Source organism: Salvelinus fontinalis, unplaced genomic scaffold (genome assembly GCF_029448725.1).
Source record: "Salvelinus fontinalis isolate EN_2023a unplaced genomic scaffold, ASM2944872v1 scaffold_0301, whole genome shotgun sequence".
NCBI classification, from domain to species: domain Eukaryota; kingdom Metazoa; phylum Chordata; class Actinopteri; order Salmoniformes; family Salmonidae; genus Salvelinus; species Salvelinus fontinalis.
In genome coordinates, this window is record NW_026600510.1 from 118,351 (window position 1) to 129,362 (window position 11,012).

Here is an 11,012-nt window from a genome sequence, read left to right on the forward strand (position 1 = left end):
GTAGAGCTCTAGTCTAGAACACTGGAACCTTCAGTACCACTTTGATGCAGCTGATGAGGAGTGTGAATTGAATGGGTTTGTAGAATAGAAGGAAAATCTAATGGAAGGTGTAGACCTTACCATGAAATGCTTACTTACAAGTCCATGGAACCAGCCAACTGTTAGCAGCATACCACCCTGCATCCCACTGCTGGCTCGCTTCTGAAGCTAAGCAGTGTTCACCTGGTCAGTCCCTGGATGGGAGACCAGAAGCTACTGGAAGTGGTGTTGGAGAGCCAGAAGGAGGCACTCTTTCCTCTGGTTTAAAAATATATACATCCCAATGCCCCATGGTAGTGATTGGCAACATTGCCCTGTGTAGGGTGCTGTCTTTTTGGATGGGATGTTAAACGGGTGTCCTGACTCTCTGTGGTCACTACAGATCCCATGGCACTTATTGTAAGAGTAGGGGTGTTAACCCTGGTGTCCACTGCTAAAATTCACAATCTGGCCCTCGTTCCACCTAATCATCCCCAGATTTGAATTGGCTCATTCATCCCCCTTTTATCTATTCCCCAGGTTGTTGCAGTAAATGAGAATGTGTTCTCAGTCAACTTACCTGGTAAAATAAGGCTGGATAAATAATAATAAATATATATATATAGAACTTTGACCTGTTCCATGTAGAACTGAGAGGGGCAAGGCAACACTATTCTAATATATTATAAACATTCTAAATAGTAGGCTATAGTAAACACATTCTAATATATTATAAACATTCTAAATAGTAGGCTATAGTAAACACATTCTAATATATTATAAACATTCTGAATAGTAGACTATAGTAAACACATTCTAATATATTATAAACATTCCAAATAGTAGGCTATAGTAAACACATTCTAATATATTATAAACATTCCAAATAGTAGGCTATAGTAAACACTATTCTGATGTGCTGTTCTGTTCCTCATGCATGTTAATGACTTAAAGAGGAAGGAAAGGACAGTTCTGCATCAGCTACTTGTGTTCTACTTTAAATATGTATCAACCACAGAACTGACACTTACTAGCAGTTCCCACTCACTACCAGTCAGTTGACTCACTCTACAAGACCTCTCCCCTTCAGTCTGTAAGTACTCTTGATATCTTGAAATATGTTTTTTAGTTTTTAGCCACAAGTCATGTTCTCAAGGGTCTCAGACTTGGAGTGCTGATCTAGGATCAGGTCCTCCTGGTCTATATAATTATGATCTAAATGAGATAACTAATCCTAGATCCTACTCTGAGACACTTGGTGAATACAGACACTATCGTATAATGATGATATAAAAGGTATGTTTGACTTGCTGTTCAGCCTCACAGCTTGGGGATAGGAGTTATCATTCAAGCTGGTGGTAACTGCCTTGCTCATATTGGCAGATTTTTCCACCTTGCCAGCTCTGGGATTTGAACCAGTAATTTTTCAGCTACTGGCCCAACGTTCTTAACCACTAGGCTACCTGCCGACACCGCTGACACTCCATATTACCAAACTATTGTGATGTTATTTACACACCATCCACTCAAGGCTGTGATGATGATGTGTTGTTATATCTGCATCCCAAATTACACCATATTCCCTATAGAGTGCACTACTTTGACTAGAGCCCTACCTGCTGCCCCTGATGGTATGTATGTAGTTATTCACTAGCTATAGAGTGCACTACTTTGACTAGAGCCCTACCTGCTGCCCCTGATGGTTTGTATGTAGTTATTCACCAGCTATAGAGTGCACTACTTTGACTAGAGCCCTAACTGCTGCCCCTGATGGTGTGTATGTAGTTATTCACCAGCTATATAGTGCACTACTTTGACTAGAGCCCTACCTGCTGCCCCTGATGGTTTGTATGGAGTTATTCACCAGCTATAGAGTGCACTACTTTGACTAGAGCCCTACCTGCTGCCCCTGATGGTTTGTATGTAGTTATTCACCAGCTATAGAGTGCACTACTTTGACTAGAGCCCTACCTGCTGCCCCTGATGGTTTGTATGTAGTTATTCACCAGCTATAGAGTGAGTTGTTGTTTATGTTTCTAAGACTGCAGGGTGGGAGATGCAACAATGGCCTTGAGAACAGCAGGAAGTGTGTTGGTGGTCTTTCTCTGGTCTGTAGCAGGTATGGTCTCATTCTTATCTTTTAGTTCTCTGTTTATCAATCTACAGACATTTCTAAAAGGTTAAGAGTCATAATGATATTCTGGTGTGTTCTGTTAGGAGTCTCCACTTCACTTTAAATAGTTATCTTTCACAACTCACTGAGTGATGCTTATCTGTGGTTTCCATTCACACTCAAATCAGGAACTATGGCAACAAAGTGTGGACAAATCCTACCTTCAGTGTGAGCCAATATACCTTGTCATCATTCTGACACCATTGTGTTGTGTGACTGTGTGTTTCAGTTGTACTGGGCCAGTATGGCTGGAGTGTGACTTACACCACTCAGAGTATCTGTGTCTTGAAGGGGTCAACAGTGGAGATGTCCTGCTCTTACACATATCCCAGTGGTACAGTCACATCAACCTTCTGGTTCACTGAATGGGAGACTGGGGTAGAACCTGAAGATATAGGTCAGGACCCGGAGTATACAGGTCGTCTGGAGTATCATGGGGATAAGAAGAATGGTCACACACTGAGAATCACACACCTGAGAGAGAGAGACTCAGCTACATACAAGTTCAGGTTTATAACAGATCAGACTGAAGGGAGATATTATGGTGATCCTTGTAACAGTCCTGACCTATTTATGTTAGTTTTTATGTGTTTATGGTCAGGGCATGTGTTTTGGGTGGGCAGTCTATGTTATCTGTTTCTATGTTGGTTTAGGTTTGCCTGGTATGGCTCTTGATTAGAGGCAGGTGGTTTGCATTTTCCTCTAATCAAGAGTCATATTTAGGTAGGGCATTCTCACTGTTTGTTTGTGGGTGATTGTCTCCTGTGATGTCTTCGTTATGTTAGATGTATTCACTTTTGGAGCTGTTTGGCTGTTCGTATGTTTCGATGTCCGTTCCTGTTCGTGAGTTTACGTTTGTCCATGTAAGTTTATGTTCAGGTTGCGTGTACGTCGTTTTCTTATTTTGTAGTTTGTTAAAGTGTTTGTTTTCGTGTCATCAGTTTTTGTATTAAATAAAAAGATGGCATATTTCCCTGACTCCGCATATTGGTCTGAAGATCCTTCTCTCCTCACCTCATCTGAGGATGAGGAAAGCGACAGCTCTTATAATCCTGGAGTCACTCTGTCCGTAACAGGTACAGGCTTTATACTGCTAGTCTGTTCAATTAATATCTACTGTCCATTTAGGTCTAGAAATTGGATTTGTATATATGAAACAGATTTGAGAATTAAATGAGTTTGAGAATGTCTTGCATCATGTGATTAAACTAGAGAACAGGTGATGCAGGGTTTTAATGGTGTGATCTACTCCAGCTCTGCAGGTGAAGTTGACTCCTTCAATTTGGCAAAATTGGGTGACAATTACCTGTAGCACCACCTGTATTCTGACTGGTAACCCCACCTACATCTGGTACAAGAATGGACAACATCTAGATGAGAGCACCTCCCCCCAGTACAAATACTCAGTCTACAGTAACTATGAAGACAGCTACTCCTGTGCTGTAAAAGGCAATGAGAATCTCCACTCTCCTGCAGTGTGTGAGTATGAATGAAACTCAGTTTTCTAGTATAACTTTTCAAGTAGAACTTTCTGTCTGCTAAACATCCCTCACAGTTATCTAACCAAACTGCAACAAAATACAGGATGGCATAACTATTCTGGATTGCTGTAGCTCATGATTACACTATAAAAATCATGCCCTCTTGTCACTGTGTTTTAGGTGTTGATGGTCAGAGCTGCAACAGAGTGACTTACACCAAGAGGGGAATCTGTGTCTTGAAGGGGTCAACAGTGGACATATCCTGTACTTATGTTGGTTATTATTACACCACATCAACATTCTGGTTTAGAAGTGATAAGTCGACCCCTGAAGACCTAACCACAGACCCAGGGTATGCAGGTCGTGTGAAGTACACTAGAACATACGGAGCTCCCTTCACCCTGAGAATCACAGATCTGAGAGAGGAGGACTCAGCTGAGTATCGCTTCAATTTTAAAACATACAACGTTGAATGGGGTCATAGTTTCCCAGGAACCAGTCTGACTGTGACAGGTAATACTGCACTTACACAACATGATGATATACATTATTATTATTATACATAACAATATGATATACTGGTAATACTACACTTCCAGAACAATATGATATACTGGTAATACTACGCTTCCAGAACATTATGATATACTGGTAATACTACACTTACAGAAAAGTATGATATACTGGTAATACTACACTTACAGAACATTATGATATACTGGTAAAACTACACTTACAGAACATTATTGTCACGATCGTCAATAGGAGAGAGAGATGACCAAGGCGCAGCGTGTGAGAAATACATCTTCCTTTTAATATTGATGACGAAGACGTAACACGAAAAGAAACACTCTTACAAAAAAAACTAACAAAACAAAACAAACGACCGTGAAGCTAAGAACGTAGTGCACACACAGGCTACAAACGTATAACATAGACAATTACCCACAACAAACTAAAGCCTATGGCTACCTTAAATATGGCTCCCAATCAGAGACAACAGAAATCAGCTGTCTCTAATTGGGAACCCATTCAGACAACCATAGACTTTCCTAGACAACTACACCCAACATAGACACAGCTAGACACATTCACTCAACACAAACCCATACACTACACCCAACACCCCCCTTTACCATATAACCACCCAAAACCGACAAAACACAAAACATTCCCCCATGTCACACCCTGACCTAACTAAAATAATAAAGAAAACAAAGAATACTAAGGCCAGGGCGTGACAATTATGATATACTGGTAATACTACACTTACAGAACATTATGATATACAGGTCACAGGTAACACTGCACAGCACATTATACAGTGTTGAAGAGTCAGGAAATGAATCATTAATTTTAAACGATGTACTCGGTTTTTACTCCCCTTTAATTCAGGTTTTCAGGTGAATGTGACTCCTAAACAGAATTCAGAGTATAAGACACTGACCTGTAGCACCACCTGTACTCTGACTGACAACCCCACCTACATCTGGTACAAGAACGGACAACATCTAGATGAGAGCACCTCCCCCCAGTACAAAGACCCAGTCTCCAGTAACTATGAAGACAGTTACTCCTGTGCTGTAAAAGGCCATGAGGATCTCCACTCTCCTGCTGTGTGTGAGTGTTTATTTAATTAACAATACTGTTTAACCTCTGTGTGTTGGTTTCACTGTGTGATTTGAGAAGTTATAGAATTTCTAGAAAGAACTGAGAATATAATCCAGTTGACCTCTTGTTATGTCACTGTGTTTCAGGTGTTCAGGGTCAGAGATGCAACAGAGTGACTTACACCAAGAGACAATCTGTGTCTTGAAGGGGTCAACAGTGGACATATCCTGTATTTATGCTGGTTATTATTACACCACATCAACGTTCTGGTTTAGAAGTGATAAGTCGACACCTGAAGACCTAACCACAGACCCAGGATATGCAGGTCGTGTGAAGTACACTGACAAAGAGACATGGAGAAACGAAGGTCCCTCCATCCTGAGAATCACAGATGTGAGAGAGGAGGACTCAGCTGAGTATCGTTTCACTTTTAAAACATACAACGTTGAATGGGGTCATAGTTTCCCAGGAACAACTCTGTCTGTCACAGGTAATACTACACTGTATTTTACAATAAAATATCATATTGAATTACAGGAGAAAATAAATTAACCATCCTGTTAACACAGAGGTGTATGTGGTTTTATACATATTGTTTCAGGTCTGCTGGTGAAGGTGACTCCTGCTGCAGAGGGACAGAGAACACTGACCTGTAGCACCACCTGTCCTCTGACTGACAAACCCAACCCCACCTACATCTGGTACAAGAACGGACAGGTTGTAACTGAGAAGATGTCCCTCTATTCAGTCCTCCCTAATGCTGTAGACAGCTACTTCTGTGCTGTGAAAGGCAATGAGGACCTCAGCTCTCCTGCAGTGTGTGAGTACAGTACAATAATAGTACAGTATTCTACTTAGCAAGTATCATGTATTCAGGGAAAAGAGAGATGTCTTACTTTATCAATCATTTTAGACAAAATCATTGTTTTACTCATTGATAATATTACTTTGACATAATTTTTGGTATTTTACATCAGATAAACCAAAGACCTCAGTGTCAGTCAGTCCCTCTGGTGAAATAGTGGAGGGCAGTTCAGTGACTCTGACCTGCAGCAGTGATGCCAACCCACCTGTCCAGAGTTACACCTGGAGGTACAAGAAGAATGGAGGTGACTATCAGAGTAAGGCAGGACCACAGCATGTCTTCAATCAAATCCAGTCATCTGACACTGGAGAGTACTACTGTGAGTCCCAGAATGAGATGGGGACAGACAGGTCTAGGACCATAAACATGGATGTGAAGTGTGAGTAAAGTACAGCTCAGTGTTTGAATGCTGAGGTAGCAAAACAATTGTAATTAAATTAATTAGTCCTTAAGCATATCATCTCCAAATGAGTATTTGTTAACGTTTTGTGTGAGTTAGAGTTTTAGTTTTATGATATTAACAGAGAATATATTTTTGACATGTCATTTGTAAATATACTACTGTCGTAAATATGTCCTACCCCTCTGACAAATTCTCCTTTACCAGATGGCCCAAAGAACACCTCAGTGTCAGTCAGTCCCTCTGGTGAAATAGTGGAGGGCAGTTCAGTGACTCTGACCTGCAGCAGTGATGCCAACCCACCTGTGGACAAATACACCTGGTACAAGAAGAATGGAGCTTCACTGACAGGATCTGAAAAGACATACACTTTCACGACCATCAGCTCTGAGGACAGAGGAGAATATTACTGTGAGGCTGAGAATAAATATGGACGTCTCAACTCTTCTTCTGTGTCTGTGGACGTTCAGTGTTAGTTCATCTAACCTCATCTTTTGATCAGAGGATCACATTTAAATTCATATTTCAATCACAAGTAAAACACTATTTAAAACATTGTTGTTACATATTGTCCACCAGACGGCCCAAAGAACACCTCAGTGTCAGTCAGTCCCTCTGGTGAAATAGTGGAGGGCAGTTCAGTGACTCTGACCTGCAGCAGTGATGCCAACCCACCTGTGGACAAATACACCTGGTACTTTCAAAATAAGACTTTTCTAAATGGATTTGGACAGATATACAACATAAGTAAGTTCAAGTCTAAGGACAATGGACATTACCACTGTGAGGCCTGGAATGGAAGAGGATCTAGGAACTCTACAGCTCTGATGATCATTTTACCAGGTGAAGTTTCATCTTTAATATTTCAATACAACATTATGTTACAAACTAATATTAATAATTATACTTTGGCTTATCATACTTTGTTTTATATATACGTTGAGATTAGATCAGTTAACAAATGTTGTATTATTGTCCTGAACTATGTTTATGTTCAGTTTATAAAATGCCAGGACTCATATCATCCATATTTTAATTTAGGGAAACAGACCTCAGTTCTGACTGCAGCTGTAGGAATCATAGTGGTTGTTCTGGTTCTCATCCTCTGTCTCTCTGGACTCATGTGGTTCAGGTGAGAGATTCTTTAAACGATTATTTCACTCTAACTCTTTTTTTATTAACTTACTTTGTTCATTGATTCGTTCAATAATGAATAAATTAATGTGCAAACCAGGAAGAAGGCCTCCAAATCCACCTCTGACACAAGAGACACATCAGAGAATGTACAGGTGAGTCTGTTATTATCAGATTATTTGTATTGCTTTGTGGGACATTTCTACTCATATTGTCTGTTCTCTCTTCCCATCAGGGAGACTCTAGTCCCGTGTATGAAAACGTATCAAGCGTGGCATTCACCCCTACTGCAGCACAGACAGCGGCCACCATCGACCAGGATGACGTTCTCTATGCCAGTGTCCACTTCTCTCACTCCAAAAACCAGGAAGTGCCTCTGTACTCCACCGTCCAGCTGCATCCACCCCAGAAACAGGACGAGGATGTCCAGTACGATGTTGTGAAATTCAACTGGCCCAGTAACTCCAACCGGTGAGCATATTCTGCCATTAAAATAACAGAGACATTTCTAGAGCATTGTGATACACCACATTAAAGCAGAAGTTGTTTTTTTCCAACCAAATTTCTATTTTGTATGTAAATACCATGTTATAGAAAGGTCCAGACACCTTTTTTTGTGATTTCACTTGTTTTAGAGAAACTTTCCCCAACCAGTAATTCACTTCCTCATCCTCGTTGTGCAGTAGAGGCTCTGAAAAACATGAACAAATGCTCCAAAAACACAAATCTGTCTTTTAGAAACAGAAAGCTCTCAGTATAGTGATGCAGGTCTTTAGATGTAACAGTTGTACACATGAAAGTGTCATTCCAAACTTTATCCACAACGTTATATTCTATTTTGTGTGACTCCTGCTGTTTCCCCGTCCAACTGTTCCATTCTCAGTGTATCATGCTGCTAGAACGGACGAGAAGCATCGTTCAAGTCTCAACAACATGGAACATAACGTTGTGGATTAAGTTCAGAATGACACAACTTCATGTGTACAACATGTAAAGACCTGCATCACTAAAGACTACTTAGAGCTTTTTAGTTTCTTAAAGGATGTTGTGGGTGTTTTTGGAGCCACTTACTGAACAACGAGGAGGAGGAAGTGAATAGATGCTTGGGGATAGTTTCTCAAAAACAAGTGAAGTCACAAAAGAAAATCTGACCCTCCTATAACATTCCAGTTACATATGTTTTTAGATTTGGTTGTAAACAAGCTTTATTCTTGATTACAGCTCATTCATATGCTGCTGCTTATTGGACGAGAAGACCATGACATCATTAATAAGGGAAAGAGTTGACCCCTAGTGGCCACTAGTGATGTCATTTCCTTACAAACCCAACAATATAATGAGAGAGTGGTGGTTTTGAGGAACTGTGTTGTGTTCCAAATGGAACCCTATTCCCTATTTAGTGCACTACTTTTCACCAGAGCCATATAGGCCTTGGTCAAAGTAATGCACTATAAAGAGTATATGAAGGTTTTTTGAGGGGCAGCAGATTCTGTTTAATTTCTGTTTCTCTCTCTTCAGACCCACAGCAGCACAAGCAGCTGAGGACTCCTCTGCGATCTATAGTAGAGTCAACAAACCCAGAAGACCTGAACACAACAAACCCAGAACCAAGAGGACCTGAACACAACAAACCCAGAACCAAGAGGACCTGAACACAACAAACCCAGAACCAGGAAGACCTGAACACAACAAACCCAGAACCAAGAGGACCTGAACACAACAAATCCAGAACCAAGAGGACCTGAGCACAACAAACCCAGAACCAAGAGGACCTGAACACAACAAACCCAGAACCAAGAGGACATGAACACAACAAACCCAGAACCAAGAGGACCTGAACACAACAAACCCAGAACTAAGAGGACCTGAACACAACAAACCCAGAACCAAGAGGACCTGAACACAACAAACCCAGAACCAAGAGGACCTGAACACAACAAACCCAGAACCAAGAGGACCCGAACACAACAAACCCAGAACCAAGAGGACCTGAACACAACAAACCCAGAACCAAGAGGACCTGAACACAACAAACCCAGAACCAAGAAGACCTGAACACAACAAACCCAGAAGACCTGAACACAACAAACCCAGAACCAAGAAGACCTGAACACAACAAACCCAGAAGACCTGAACACAAGAAACCCAGAACCAATGGAACCCATACACCAGGCTCTACCAACTGAGACACAGGACTACTGTATTCACACTTAGTTGGAGAGCTGATCTAGGACCAGTTCTGCCTTTTAAACTATGATGAATAAGAGGGGGAACCTTGTAAATAATTTTTATGTTAAATATTTTTCCATTCATTTTTTAAGTAACGTGGAACAGAATCTGAAGACAACGTTGCTTTGTTTTTCTGAAATAGCCTCGATGTCCAGTTATATTTTATATGAAGGCTGAGAACATTATAAATATGTTTTAATTTCTTCTTGATGTTTGCTCACAGGAACAATACTTCTATTCTACAGTACTATGCTGTTACATTCTACAGTACTATTATTTTACATTCTACATTACTGTACTATTCCATTACATTCTACAGTCCTGTACTATTCTGTTACATTCTACAGTCCTGTACTATTCTGTTACATTATACAGTACTATTCTATTACATTATAGAGTCCTATACTATTCTGTTACATTCTACAGTACTGTACTATTCTATTACAGTATACAGTACTGTACTATTCTGTTACATTATACAGTACTATTCTATTACATTATACAGTACTATTCTATTACATTATACAGTACTGTATTATTATATTACAGTACTGTAAGATGATACACATAATATATGTTTACTTGGTATGTTCATATACATTTATTATTGGTTTTATGACAAAGTTATGGTAATATTTTGCCTCAAGGTTCTGATGCAACGTTTCTAATCACTTTGTAGTGTCTGTGACTGTCATTAATGTGATGACATGCTATTTTATCAAATTGATTACCTAACGTTTAATTGATTACGTGATTGAATTAAATCATGTAACAATTACCTCAGTAATAACCTGGGGCACCACGGAGAAGTTATTTAAAGGAGTTCCGTCTTCCGAATGAACTCTTACAGATCGAAATCTCTTCCATTTCAGTCATCAATTATTCTTGACCTCATTCAGTCTCATCTGAACATTATTGGTTGTCCGCACGAACTCTGGTTTCCATAATGAATCAGCAATATACAAATTGGCTTATATATTTACTAACTAAATAATCACACAGAATTCCGTAAACAGACAGTAGATATTGGGCCGGATGGGAGAGTGGAGATCCATGGAGGGGTTTTACCCCCCTGACAGCCCTAATGAGTCTGTGTTTGGG

General features: G+C 40.2%; 1 pseudogene; it reads left to right on the forward strand.

Annotated features, from left to right (window-relative positions):
* LOC129845417 (B-cell receptor CD22-like) overlaps positions 1 to 10,768 on the forward strand; it is a 40,811-nt pseudogene extending 30,043 nt beyond the window's left edge.
* Positions 10,769 to 11,012: the final 244 nt, after the last annotated feature.